This window comes from Mesoplodon densirostris, chromosome 3, assembly GCF_025265405.1.
Source record: "Mesoplodon densirostris isolate mMesDen1 chromosome 3, mMesDen1 primary haplotype, whole genome shotgun sequence".
Classification (NCBI taxonomy): Eukaryota; Metazoa; Chordata; class Mammalia; order Artiodactyla; family Ziphiidae; genus Mesoplodon; species Mesoplodon densirostris.
The window spans coordinates 49274138-49288871 of NC_082663.1; the positions used below are offsets into that span (position 1 = coordinate 49274138).

The following is a 14734-nucleotide window of genomic DNA, read 5'->3' on the forward strand; positions in this document are numbered from 1 at the left end:
AGGCTGCTCCTTTAACCCTGTCCTGTCTGAACGAAGAACAGACGCCCTCCGGCGACCTACATGCAGAGGCGGGGCCAAATCCAAAGCTGAGACCCAGGAGCTGTGAGAACAAAGAAGAGAAAGGGAAACCTCTCCTAGCAGCCTCAGAAGCAGCGGATTAAAGCTCCACAATCAACTTGATGTACCCTGTATCTGTGGAATACATGAATAGACAACAAATCATCCCAAATTGAGGAGCCAGGAGTCAGTGCTGTGCCTCTGAGGTGGGAGAGCCAACTTCAGGACACTGGTCCACAAGAGACCTCCCAGCTCCACATAATATCAAACGGCGAAAATCTTCTAGAGATCTCCATCTCAACACCAGCACCCAGCTTCACTCAACGACCAGCAAGCTACAGTGCTGGACACCCTATGCCAAACAACTAGCAAGACAGGAACACAATGCCACCCATTAGCAGAGAGGTGGCCTAAAATCATAAAAAGTCCGCAGACACCCCAAAACACACCACCAGACGTGGACCTGCCCACCAGAAAGACAAGATCCAGCCTCATCCACCAGAACACAGGCAGTAGTCCCCTCCACCAAGAAGCCTACACAACCCACTAAACCAACCTTAGCCACTGGGGACAGACACCAAAAACAACGGGAACTACGAACCTGCAGCCTGCAAAAAGGAGACCCCAAACACAGTAACATAAGCAAAATGAGAAGACAGAAAAACACACAGCAGGAGAAGGAGCAAAATAAAAACCCACCAGACCTAACAAATGAAGAGGTAATAGGCAGTCTACCTGAAAAAGAATTCAGAATAATGATGGTAAAGATGATCCAAAATCTTGGAAATAGAATAGACAAAATGCAAGAAACAGTTAACAAGGACCTAGAAGAACTAAAGATGAATCAAGCATCGATTAGAAACACAATAAATGAAATAAAAAATACTCTAGATGGGATCAATAGCAGAATAACTGAGGCAGAAGAACGGATAAGTGAGGTGGAAGATAAAATAGTGGAAATAACTGCTGCAGAGCAAAATAAAGAAAAAAGAATGAAAAGAACAGAGGACAGTCTCAGAGACCTCTGGGACAACATTAAACGCACCAACATTCGAATTATAGGGGTTCCAGAAGAAGAAGAGAAAAAGAAAGGGACTGAGAAAATATTTGAAGAGATTATAGTTGAAAACTTCCCTAATATGGGAAAGGAAATAGTTAATCAAGTCCAGGAGGCACAGAGAGTCCCATACAGAATAAATCCAAGGAGAAATACGCCAAGACACATATTAATCAAACTGTCAAAAATTAAACACAAAGAAATCATATTAAAAGCAGCAAGGCAAAAACAACAAATAACACACAAGGGAATCCCCATCAGGATAACAGCTGATCTCTCAGCAGAAACTCTACAAGCCAGAAGGGAGTGGCAGGACATAATTAAAGTGATGAAGGAGAAAAACCTGCAATCAAGATTACTCTACCCAGCAAGGATCTCATTCAGATTTGATGGAGAAATTAAAACGTTTACAGACAAGCAAAAGCTGAGAGAATTCAGCACCACCAAACCAGCTTTACAACAAATGCTAAAGGAACTTCTCTAGGCAAGAAACACAACAGAAGGAAAAGAACTACAATAACGAACCCAAAACAATTAAGAAAATGGGAATAGGAACATACATATCAATAATTACCTTAAATGTAAATGGACTAAATGCTCCCACCAAAAGACACAGATTGGCTGAATGGATACAAAAACAAGACCCATATATATGCTGTCTACAAGAGACCCACTTCAGACCTAGAGACACATACAGACTGAAAGTAAGGGGATGGAAAAAGATATTCCATGCAAATAGAAACCAAAAGAAAGCTGGAGTAGCAATTCTCATATCAGACAAAATAGACTTTAAAAGACTACTAGAAGAGACAAAGAAGGACACTACATAATGATCAAGGGATTGATCCAAGAAGAAGATATAACAATTGTAAATATTTATGCACCAAACATAGGAGCACCCCAATACATAAGGGAAATATTAACAGCCATAAAAGGAGAAATCGACAGTAACACAATCATAGTAGGGGACTTTAACACCCCACTTTCACCAATGGACAGGTCATCCAAAATGAAAATAAATAAGGAAACACAAGCTTTAAATGATACATTAAACAAGATGGACTTAATTGATATTTATAGGACATTCCATCCAAAAACAACAGAATACACATTTTTCTCAAGTGCTCATGGAACATTCTCCAGGATAGATCATATCTTGGGTCACAAATCAAGCCTTGGTAAATTTAAGAAAATTGAAATTGTATCAAGTATCTTTTCCGACCACAATGCTATGAGACTAGATATCAATTACAGGAAAAGAGCTGTAAAACATACAAACACATGGAGGCTAAACAATACACTACTTAATAACGAAGTGATCACTGAAGAAATCAAAGAGGAAATTAAAAAATACCTAGAAACAAATGACAATGGATACACGACGACCCAAAATCTATGGGATGCAGCAAAAGCAGTTCTAAGAGGGAAGTTTATGGCAATACAATCCCACCTTAAGAAACAGGAAACATCTCGAATAAACAACCTAACCTTGCACCTAAAGCAATTAGAGAAAGAAGAACAAAAACATCCCAAAGTTAGCAGAAGGAAAGAAATCATAAAAATCAGATCAGAAATAAATGAAAAAGAAATGAAGGAAACGATAGCAAAGATCAATAAAACTAAAAGCTGGTTCTTTGAGAAGATAAACAAAATTGATAAACCATTAGCCAGACTCATCAAGAAAAAAAGGGAGAAGACTCAAATCAATAGAATTAGAAATGAAAAAAGAGTAGTAACAACTGACACTGCAGAAATAGAAAAGATCATGAGAGATTACTATAAGCAACTCTATGCCAATAAAATGGACAACCTGGAAGAAATGGACAAATTCTTAGAAATGCACAACCTGCCAAGACTGAATCAGGAAGAAATAGAAAATATGAACAGACCAATCACAAGCACTGAAATTGAAACTGTGATAAAAAATCTTCCAACAAACAAAAGCCCAGGACCAGATGGCTTCACAGGGGAATTCTATCAAGCATTTAGAGAAGAGCTAACACCTATCCTTCTGAAACTCTTCCAAAATATAGCAGAGCTAGGAACACTCCCAAACTCATTCTATGAGTCCACCATCACCTTGATACCAAAACCAGACAAGGATGTAACAAAGAAAGAAAACTACAGGCCAATATCACTGATGAACATAGATGGAAAAATCCTCAACAAAATACTAGCAAACAGAATCCAACAGCACATTAAAAGGATCATACACCATGATCAAGTGGGGTTTATTCCAGGAATGCAAGGATTCTTCAATATACGCAAATCAATCAACGTGATACACCATATTAACAAACTGAAGGAGAAAAACCATATGATCATCTCAATAGATGCAGAGAAAGCTTTTGACAAAATTCAACACCCATTTATGATAAAAACCCTGCAGAAAGTAGGCATAGAGGGAACTTTCCTCAACATAATAAAGGCCATATATGACAAACCCACAGCCAGCATCGTCCTCAATGGTGAAAAACTGAAACCATTTCCACTAAGATCAGGAACAAGACAAGGCTGCCCACTCTCACCACTCTTATTCAACATAGTTTTGGAAGTTTTAGCCACAGCAATCAGAGAAGAAAAGGAAATAAAAGGAATCCAAATGGGAAAAGAAGAAGTAAAGCTGTCACTGTTTGCAGATGACATGATACTATACATAGAGAATCCTAAAGATGCTACCAGAAAACTACTAGAGCTAATCAATGAATTTGGTAAAGTTGCAGGATACAAAATTAATGCACAGAAATCTCTGGCATTCCTATATACTAATGATGAAAAATCTGAAAGTGAAATCAAGGATACACTCCCATTTACCATTGCAACAAAAAGAATAAAATATCTAGGAATAAACCTACCTAAGGAGACAAAAGACCTGTATGCAGAAAATTATAAGACACTGATGAAAGAAATTAAAGATGATACAAATAGATGGAGAGATGTACCATGTTCTTGGATTGGAAGAATCAACATTGTGAAAATGACTCTACTACCCAAAGCAATCTACAGATTCAATGCAATCCCTATCAAACTACCAATGGCATTTTTCACAGAACTAGAACAAAAAATTTCACAATTTGTATGGAAACACAAAAGACCCCGAATAGCCAAAGCAATCTTGAGAACGAAAAATGGAGCTGGAGGAATCAGGCTCCCTGACTTCAGACTATACTACAAAGCTACAGTAATCAAGACAGTATGGTACTGGCACAAAAACAGAAAGATAGATCAATGGAACAGGATAGAAAGCCCAGAGATAAACCCACGGACATATGGTCACCTTATCTTTGATAAAGGAGGCAGGAATGTACAGTGGAGAAAGGACAGTCTCTTCAATAAGTGGTGCTGGGAAAACTGGACAGCTACATGTAAAAGAATGAGATTAGATCACTCCCTAACACCATACACAAAAATAAACTCAAAATGGATTAAAGACCTAAATGTAAGGCCAGACACTATCAAACTCCTAGAGGAAAACATAGGCAGAACACTCTATGACATAAATCACAGCAAGATCTTTTTTGACCCACCTCCTAGAGAAATGGAAATAAAGACAAAAATAAACACATGGGACCTAATGAAACTTCAAAGCTTTTGCACAGCAAAGGAAACCATAAACAAGACGAAAAGACAACCCTCAGAATGGGAGAAAATATTTGCAAATGAAGCAACTGACAAAGGATTAATCTCCAAAATTTATAAGCAGCTCATGCAGCTCAATAGCAAAAAAACAAACAACCCAATCCAAAAATGGGCAGAAGACCTAAATAGACATTTCTCCACAGAAGATATACAGACTGCCAACAAACACATGAAAGGATGCTCAACATCTTTACTCATTAGAGAAATGCAAATCAAAACTACAATGAGATATCATCTCACACCAGTCAGAATGGCCATCATCAAAAAATCTAGAAACAATAAATGCTGGAGAGGGTGTGGAAAAAAGGGAACACTCTTGCACTGCTGGTGGGAATGTGAATTCGTACAGCCACTATGGAGAACGGTATGGAGGTTCCTTAAAAAACTACAAATAGAACTACCATATGACCCAGCAATCCCACTACTGGGCATATACCCTGAGAAAACCATAATTCAAAAAGAGACATGTACCAAAATGTTCATAGCAGCCCTATTTACAATAGCCCGGAGATGGAAACAACCTAAGTGTCCATCATCGGATGAATGGGTAAAGAAGATGTGGCACATATATACAATGGAATATTACTCAGCCATAAAAAGAAATGAAATTGAGCTATTTGTAATGAGGTGGATGGACCTAGAGTCTGTCATACAGAGTGAAGTAAGTCAGAAAGAGAAAGACAACTACTGTATGCTGACACATATATATGGAATTTAAGAAAAAAAAATGTCATGAAGAACATAGGGGTAAGACAGGAATAAAGACACAGACCTACTAGAGCATGGACTTGAGGATATGGGGAGGGGGAAGGGTAAGCTGTGACAAAGTGAAAGAGCGGCATGGACATATATACACTACCAAATGTAAGGTAGATAGCTAGTGGGAAGCAGCCGCATAGCACAGGGAGATCAGCTCGGTTCTTTGTGACCGCCTGGAGGGGTGGGATAGGGAGGGTGGGAGGGAGACGCAAAAGGGAGGGGATATGGGAACATATGTATATGTATAACTGATTAAATTTGTAAAAGAAAAAAAAAAAGAAAAAATAAATGTCCATAAGGCATCCAAGTGGAGACTTCAATTAGATAGTTGGCTATATGATTCTGGAGCTTGGAGAGTGGTCAGGCCTGAAAGTATAAGTTTGAAATTCTTCAGCATATATAGAAATAATTACTTAGGGAGAAAGTATAGGCAAAGAAGAGGGCCTAGAATTGAGTCCTGAAGCGCTTCAGTATTTGGAGGTTTGGCTAAGAAGAAGGAGCTAACAGTTCGATACAGAATACTTGAATATTTTATGAACATCTCAAATTCAGTATGTCTAAGATGGAACTCCTCTTTTTCTCTGTTTCCTACTATGGTTAATGGCATTATCTGTCATCGTTCATCAGAAACTTGGGGATTGTTCTGGTCTCCTTCACTTCCACATACTTGGTGACCAAGACCTTTCTCCTTTTGAATGTCTCAACAGTCTATCTTTTTCTCTCCATCTCACTACCATTGCCTTAGTTTCTGCCCTAATGATTTCTCACTTGCATTTCTGCAGTAGCGCACAAACTGATATCTCTAGTCCATTCTTGCCTCCCTCCAATTCAGTTTCTACAGTTGCCAGAGTCATTTTTTTAATGCTAAGTCTCTTGCTATGGTTGCCAGATTTTACAAATAAAAATACAGGGCACCTAGTTAAATTTAAATTTCAAACAATAATTATAAGTGAGTATGTCCCATGCAATATTTAGAACATACTTACACTAAAGAATTATTTTTTGTTTATCTGAAATTCAAATTAACTGATCATTCTACTCTTCTATCTGGAAATCCTAGTCTTGCTTCGAAGTCAGAATATTTCAGGATAAAAATCTAAATGTCCTAACATTGCATTATAAGATTCAGCGTGTTTTGGCCTCTTCATGCCGTATGAAATGCTTACAGTATCCTGAATTTGCTGTGTGCTTTACTCCTTCATACCTCTGAGTGAGCACTTACCTCTTCCCAGAATGCCCCCTCTTCTCAGTTTTCTGGTTAATTCCTGTTGTTAAGACTCAGGCATCATCTTCTCTAACAAGTCATTTCTAACCCCCTACTCCCCACCCTGTGGAGAATAATAGGAACACCAACTTTTCTTCTGCAGTCTCATAACATTCTTTACTTGATATTATCACAGAACTTATCATATTGTAAATTTAATTAATCTTTTACCCATCTCTCTTTCCTAGATTGTGAGTTCCTTAAGAACAGGGTAAAAAATTGTTTCTTTTAACTCTTTATCCTTGGCACATAGTGGGCTCTCAATGTGTGAATGAACCAATGAATGAGTGAATGAGAAAATAGGAAAGAACCCATAAGCATTAGCCTGGTACTTGGCCATTGGTGCTAACTCAGCTCTTCCCTACCTTGAGTCCTCCAAAAGTCACCGCCTTTGCCTGTCCTCCTCTCTACCCACAAGGAAGCTTCATAAGAGTCGGAGCCAGGTTTTATCCTGTGTATCCCCAGGACCTTGAACTGTAGGTGCTCAGTATGTATTTATTGAATGAAAAATGTACGAATGAATGAGGATATCTTTCAGGGCTCCAGGTCCTGTTGTCCCTTTCATCGGGGGACAGTATCCCTGCATTAGGTCCTGGGGAGGGAAACCTCCGGCCATGACATCTTTGAATCTCTAGGGCAGATTCTGTATAGCGGGAGCTGCAGCTTCTCTAACTCTGTGTCTCACCTTCTTGCCCAACTCCTCTACTTCCCTTTCTCAACCTCGGAGAGAAGAACTCTTTTCTCCCTACAGCAGCGGGCACATAACAGCTCAATAAATGTTAGCAGTCATTCACAGATGGAACCTTCTTTTTCCTCCAGGGCTTCAGCCTCTCTGCCATTTCTTTCCCACTCTCAAAGTCCATGCCCGGAAAGCCACGGGGACCTGACATTGCCTTCTCTTCCAGGGATTATGGTCTTTCCCCTTCTCACGCAAGGGAGCAAGGTTTTCTTTGTCTCCCACCAGGGCAGTTCAATTAAATAGGACTAATATTAAATGACTCTAATTATTTTTTTATTAATGTTTAACTGCTAAATTCCTTTTTCAATTAAATGATTGTGTCTTTATGCTCAAAGGTCTTTTTTAAATATATATATATGGAAGTTCATTTGTTTTATTAAGGGAAATACCACCTGCAAAACTATTAATGACTTGAGCTCTGTGATTAGTTCATTTTAGTGACATTTTGAGATTTCATAATTAATCTGGCTCAAGTTCAAAGAAAGAAAACTCAGTGCCAGAAATTCCTAGCCAGCAAGGAATATAAACAAACCTTAACAATTGTTCCTTCAAATAACAGGAACCATTGAGATCAACTTCTTGCAATTAGAAGTGTTTTGAAAAAATGAAGGAGAAAAGTTCAAGAAAGCATGTCAAAACAACAAAACTCAGTCTACATTTTCATTATTGTGATTGATCAAAGTCTGTTTGCAGCAGACTTGAATGTGAATAAATTAAAGGTGACATTGACTTGGCAGAGGCACACTAGTGATTGGCAAGAACACATAGCAGGAGCAGCTTCTGTAAGCAGAACTTGCTTGGTTGTTGTTTCATTCTAACAGATTTCTTTGCAACCCAGTGCTATCATACTAACCTACGCTCTGTCATTTATTTACCATTTTGGCTTCTACTCCCACCCGGGCAAGATTAAATTCATTTTTGATTACTGATCCAACAGGCATCGCCTCTGGTCTGAGCACAGAGTACCTTTTGGTGATCTCATAACATTTTGGTGACCTCATAACCTCCCCTCTTTTTTTCTCTTCTCTCTTTCATACATTGAAAAAGGGTGATATAATAATTTACTATTTCATCCTGGCAGTTCAGCTTGAACTAGAAAGTGTAGTTTAATTAAATTTGGCAATATTTTCAAGCTTAGGCATTGCTACTGCTATTGTTAGGTCTAAATTGTTTCTTGGTATGTTATAAAGTTGACACTGTAAAAAGAATATTCATCTTAGAACATTGTGAAACAGTTACAAATCAAATTCCCATTATAATCATGTTGATTACTGGGTGGAGTATGTGGCATATACTGGGAGGCTACTTTCTGGAGGAGACCATGTTACAGTAACCATATGTCTCTAAGGTTTGAGGACCTGTACCATACTTTATGTCAAGTCTTCACTTAAATCTATTTACTCAATCTTTTTGTATTTTTCAAAAAATTTTTTGGTTTTTTTTGCAGTACGCGGGCCTCTCACTGTTGTGGCCTCTCCCGTTGCGGAGCACAGGCTCCGGATGCGCAGGCTCAGCGGCCATGGCTCACGGGCCCAACCGCTCCACGGCATGTGGGATCTTCCCGGACCCGGGCACGAACCCATGTCCCCTGCATCGGCAGGCAGACTCTCAACCACTGCGCCACCAGGGAAGCCCCCAAAATATTTTTTAATAGACTCAAAAGCAGTGTAGTCATACTTTAAAATTTTTAATGTTGATTAAAATAAAAATTATTCATTAGTATGTATAGTTTAAATTATGGAAAGAAAATGAGGCTGTCAAAGTCAAATATATTTATATTATATATATCACATGGTCTAGTGAGAGGTGAAAATGTATGGGTAGGGGAGAATGTATTTAGTAATTTAAATATTTTAGAAAGTTGATCTGTTTCTAAGACCAAAATTTTCACTGTATCTTTATCTTATGTGTACTTTGAAAAGTATATATCTACATCCAGTAGATATATTCTTATTAAAGATATATTTACACTAAGCTTTTGCCACAAATGTATTGCTAATTTATAATTTTAAACTAAAACTTAAAAAAAATTTAGGTTCCTGTTTTTTGTATGTAATATAACTGGATCATTATGAAATGGCCATGGTTTTGTTCCCGTAGAAGGCTAAAAAAGAATTTACTGACATGGGAAATTTTATCAATATCCGTTAAGACTGACTTTTAAGTCTTTACTTGCTTTTGGATATGGTAACTTTCTAACAATGAAGCACTGTTGAATTTACTTTAAACTGTATTTAGATTTTTTAATCTTGGGATTTCTTTTGTACTTAAGTTTGAACGTAGTTATATATGGTATACGTGGAATTCACAAGTACTTGAAACCAAATGGAGACCATTTATAAATACCAAACTCCAGAGGAGTGTGGAGCCAGGCTCTCAAGGAAGAAATGGGTTGTTATGTATAACTGTATTCTGCCTGCCATTTTTCCTGGCTGGGTTCATAGCACTTTTATTTTATTTTATTTTATTTATTTATTTTTCTGCTTTATAACAAATTTAATCAGTTATACATATACGTATGTTCCCATATCCCCTCCCTTTTGTGTCTCCCTCCCACCCTCCCTATCCCACCCCTCCAGGCAGTCACAAAGCACCGAGCTGATCTCCCTGTGCTTCATAGCACTTTTAGAACAAACTTCATAATTCCCTAATAAAGAACTGACCATTAGCTCTATTCCATTTCCAGGTCTATCTGTATAAAAATTATAAAATAATTTTGAAGTCTATTATTATGGAATTTTATCTTTAACATGAATGTCACACCATCATATATATGTACATAGAGTGTTTTACTGAAATATTCCTTGACAGAAGAATTTTTGCTTTGCTAAGCTGAGACTCTAAAGAGAGAAACAGGGTTAGGGGATTGAGCTCCTGAATTATGTCATGAAAACCATTTTTCTTTTTTATTTATACATACATATGGCACATACAAATAAGCACACTAAATTTAAAAATACTAGTGATACTTTACATAAATTATTAATGATGGGTAATTTTTAATTTGTACTTATCTGCCCTTGTCCATAAGGTATATGTGTAATAATAGATATTCCTAAATGCTGTTGTATGTATGCTTAGATCTATATCCAAATTAATAGCGTAGACTCAGAATTGTTCACTCTTTCACCTCTTGTCCAAGTGTGGCCCCAGAGATGCAGAATGACTTGGATACCTGAGACAGAAAAATCTTTGGGAAACTGTTTTAACTCACTCAGATATTTCTCAGCCCTTTTCTTTCTCCAGTACTCACTGAGTGATGAAATTTTCTTCCAGTCAAGATGACTTCATCAGAGAGCACTTGTGGACAGCTCTCTCTCTCTTCTCTCAGATGCTAGAGTACGGTTCCAAGGTTCAGGTTTGCATTGCCTCAGTGTCCTTTATCTCTCCCAAGGCATCATCGCAGAGACCTCTAGTCCTATTCTGCCATTTGTTTCACCTCTTTTTTATAGTCCAAGTATCCAGATCTGTTATAGTACCTCCCGCAGCTATAACTGTATATTAGAGCTGATTTCTTCACCATTTCTACACCAAAAGTCATGTGTACTAGATTTTCACATAAGGGACTATATGATTAGAGTGGGATAATATAATTCCTAATGTCTTTGAGTCAACATGTTTAAAGACTGCATTTTCAAGCTTTAATATTTGTCTGTATTTTATTAGTTAAAAAAAAACAACTTTAAAAATGATTTTGTGATTACCACACTTAGCAATTTGTAACACGTAGTACAACAACAGGACAGCTACCAAAAGGGCTCTTAAGCAGGGCTCTTAGCAAAGAAGTGGCACTGAAAAGGCCTTGAGCTGCAACCTTTTAGGGGCTTGAATTCTCATCACTGAATTAATAAATAGTGCACAATAAATAACCATTAACTTGTCTAAACTACAAAAACAGGGTTAAGCTTGTTGAACACATCCAGAGCTTTTTTTAAAAAATCTTTTTTCAATGTAATCCTTCACAAACAATGGTAATTTATAATTTGATGTAGAAAAATATATAAATTCAAACATTTAACAATACTTTTCACAACTGAGTTTGTCTATTTTTCCAATATTAAGGCTCTGTAAACAACTCAAGCCTAAGCTAATTTGCTCCAACTGAACACCCCTGGTGCCTGTTGACGTGAGAGGGATTGTCACAGAACAATAGTCATTCATAAACAATATACTTAGGAAAAGTTCTGAAATATCAGATTTTGGTACGCTTGTGCTTTCTCTATTGTCAGTATGGTTTCTTTCTCTTCTTCCCTCAGATTGGTTGAGAATGATATCCTTCAGTACTTCACTACAGGGGACTCTTTGATGTGACCTTCTCAGAAACGAGTTAACCTCATGCATGACTTTCTGACTGTCCACCCCACCAGATTCAGCTTCAGTGGAGAAGGGCCATTGTTGGCATACTGCTTCAAATCCCAGGCCAGGGAAGCCAGGACAGTGGTGCAAGACATGGAAGGTTTGGTGGGCAGAGGCTCTTTGTCAGGTGGGAGTAGGGAGGGAATGAGGCATCATCTGTCTCCCAGGTAGTACTATCAATCTGAGGGCTGCATATGGTCATAATAGTCCTCTTGCATTTCAGGCTGTACTTCTCTTCTATTTAGTGGTAACTGACATCTTTGCAAAGCTTGAGAAGTCCTTCTGATGGGGGTACAGTGATGATAACCCTCAAAATCTATAGCAGTAGTTTCAATGCACAATGTGATGATGCTCCTCATGGGCTCAAGGAGCTGGGAGTGGGTAGACATAAAATCAAAGGGCATTGAGTACCTAGCAGAGTGTCCCAAAGTCTAACATTTTTCCCTGCAATGAAGTCCTTCATTCTGATATTTTTGGCACTATTCATTCCTTTATGTAGATTCAAGTTTCCATATTGTATCATTTTTTCAACCTAAAGTATTTAATACTTCCTTTAATGTTCTTGTAATAGAGGTTTGCTTGTGACAAAAACATCTATTTTTTTTGTCTGAAAATGTCATTATGCCTTCATTTTTAAAGGATGTTTCCACTGGATATAGGATTCTAAATTGACAGTTTTTATTTTCTTTCAGTGTATTAAAGTCATTCCATTGTTTTGTACCTTGCATTGTTTATGATGAGAACTCAATAGTATTTATCTTTGTCTCATAAATGTCTTTCTTTTGTAGCTTATTTTAAGATTTTCTCTTTTATCATTAGTTTTTAGCAATTTGGTTTTGATATGCTTTGGTTTTGTATTTTTCCTACTTGGAGTTTTTTTAGTTTCTTGGATATGTAGATTTATATGTTTATCTATTTGATATATTTTTTAGTCATTATTTTTTCTCCTTCTTCTTTCTTCTCTTTCTGTGATTCCAGTTACATGTATGTAAGACTGCTTAATATTGCCCCACAGCTCACCGAGGCTCTGGTTCAGTTTTTAAGCTATTTTCTCTCTCTTTTGCTTCAGTTTGGATAGTTTCCGTTGCCTTGTTTTCAGATTCATTTTTCTTTTCTTCTGCAGGGTCTAATCTGCTGTTAAGCGTATCCATTACATTTTTTATTTCATGTATTGTATTTTTCACCTCTAGAAGTTCCATTTGGTTCTTTTTAAATGTTTCTACTTTTCTTCTCTTTATGTTAATTTTTCTTTTAAGTCTTTGAACATATTTATAGTAGCTGTGATAAAGTCCTTATCTATTAATTTCATCATTTCTATCATGTTTCTGTTGACTGGTTTTGGATCACACTTCTTCACTTCTTGATTGGATGATAAACATTGAAATAGTATATTGTTTACTGTCTGTGTTTTGTTGTCTTCCTTTTAAAAATGTTGAGGGTTTTTTGTTGTTGTTGTTTTTTTAGTATATTAATTTACATGTGAATCAGCCCAAACTTTTGGATGCTTCATTTTTAAGTTTTGTTCAGGTGGATCTAGAGCAGTACTGTTCAATAGGAGTTTCTGCAATAATGGAAATGTTTTGTATCTGTGCTTTTCAATATGGTAGCCACTAGTCACATTTGGCTACTAAACACTTGAAATGTGCCTAGTACAATTAAGGAACTAAATTTTAAAATTTAATTAATTTAAATAACAACATTTGGCTAGTGGCTACTGTATTGGACAGTGCAGGTCTAGAATTACCTCAACTCTTGTGCCAATTTATTCTTACTCCTAAGGAGTGATCTTTCTGAAGTCTTTATACTAAATGCCCTGCAGGTTTGGTGAGGTATCTCTGGCTTTTTAGAACTTGAATGTCCCCTAGTCTCATGCAAGCTGCAGCAGTTGTTCAGTTTACAGCTCCCCAGTAGTTATTCTTTAGCCAGAAATTGACTTTCCTGGCCCTGTAGAGTCTCACCCTACCCACATACAGTTTAATACTCAGCTGAACACTCAAGGGTACCCCTATCCAGGTTTCTAGAACTCTGTGTGTGTCTGTGTGTGTGTGTGTGTTCTGGTATTGTGCCCCACAAATTTCAGCTTCCTCAGCCTTCCTAACCAACCATCTCTATCTCTTTAGCTCAGCGAGATAACCAACCTCTGCTTAGGTTCCCTGACCCTGTGCAGCAGCCTCCAGCTGAGGTGATACAGGGCTTATCTCGTTTGTTTCCCCTCTCTCGAGGATCACAGTACTGCACTGGCTGTTGTTTAGTATCTGAAAAGTTTAGTATTTTTGTCCAGTTTTCTAGCTGTTTATGGCAGAAGAACTAGTCTGGCACCAGTTACTCCATCTTGTTTTCAAGCCAGTAGATTATGTCTTACTAACACCTCTGTTCTCAATCCAGTGGTAGTGTTTGCTACCTTTGTTGGAGACTGTAGCACATTAAATTGGAGATTTTTTCATCCTGGCAAAATTATGAATTTTGTTCATTCTTCATAAGGATAGCAATTGATGTAGGGATCCTGCTATTTAAAAAATGTTCACAACAAAGTTATTCAATGTATGTCACAAATTAGTGGGTTAAATTTTTAAGTACTTAAAGGTATAAGTATTGAGACTACATTTCTACCCTGAGATGAGAAAGAGGGACAGATAAAAGTTTGGTGTGTTTATTTTTAATGAAATAGAATAAACAATCACTATTTAAAAATCCACCTGTAACGTTTTCTGTTGTACTATTACTGCCCAATAGCCAGTTCTTTCCCAGTCTTTACAACAGCCCACAGAAGAAGGCAGTACTGTAATCTCCATTTTACACAAGGAAACTGAGACACAGAGAGGTTAAGCAACATTAACAGGGTCACAGCTAGTAAATGGCAAAA

At 37.4% G+C, this 14734-nt stretch overlaps 1 protein-coding gene across 4 annotated transcripts in view; it reads left to right on the plus strand.

Annotated features, from left to right (window-relative positions):
• NDUFAF2 (NADH:ubiquinone oxidoreductase complex assembly factor 2) overlaps positions 1–14734 on the plus strand; it is a 196859-nt gene that overhangs the window by 178072 nt on the left and 4053 nt on the right. Inside the window, exon 5 of one of the 4 annotated variants that reach the window (XR_009531446.1) lies at positions 11772–11971. The exons of 2 other annotated variants lie outside the window; for them this stretch is intronic. The gene's annotated coding sequence lies outside the window, so the exon portion shown is untranslated. The remainder of the gene's footprint in view (positions 1–11771; positions 11972–14734) is intronic. One more of the 4 variants, XR_009531447.1, reaches the window with a different exon arrangement.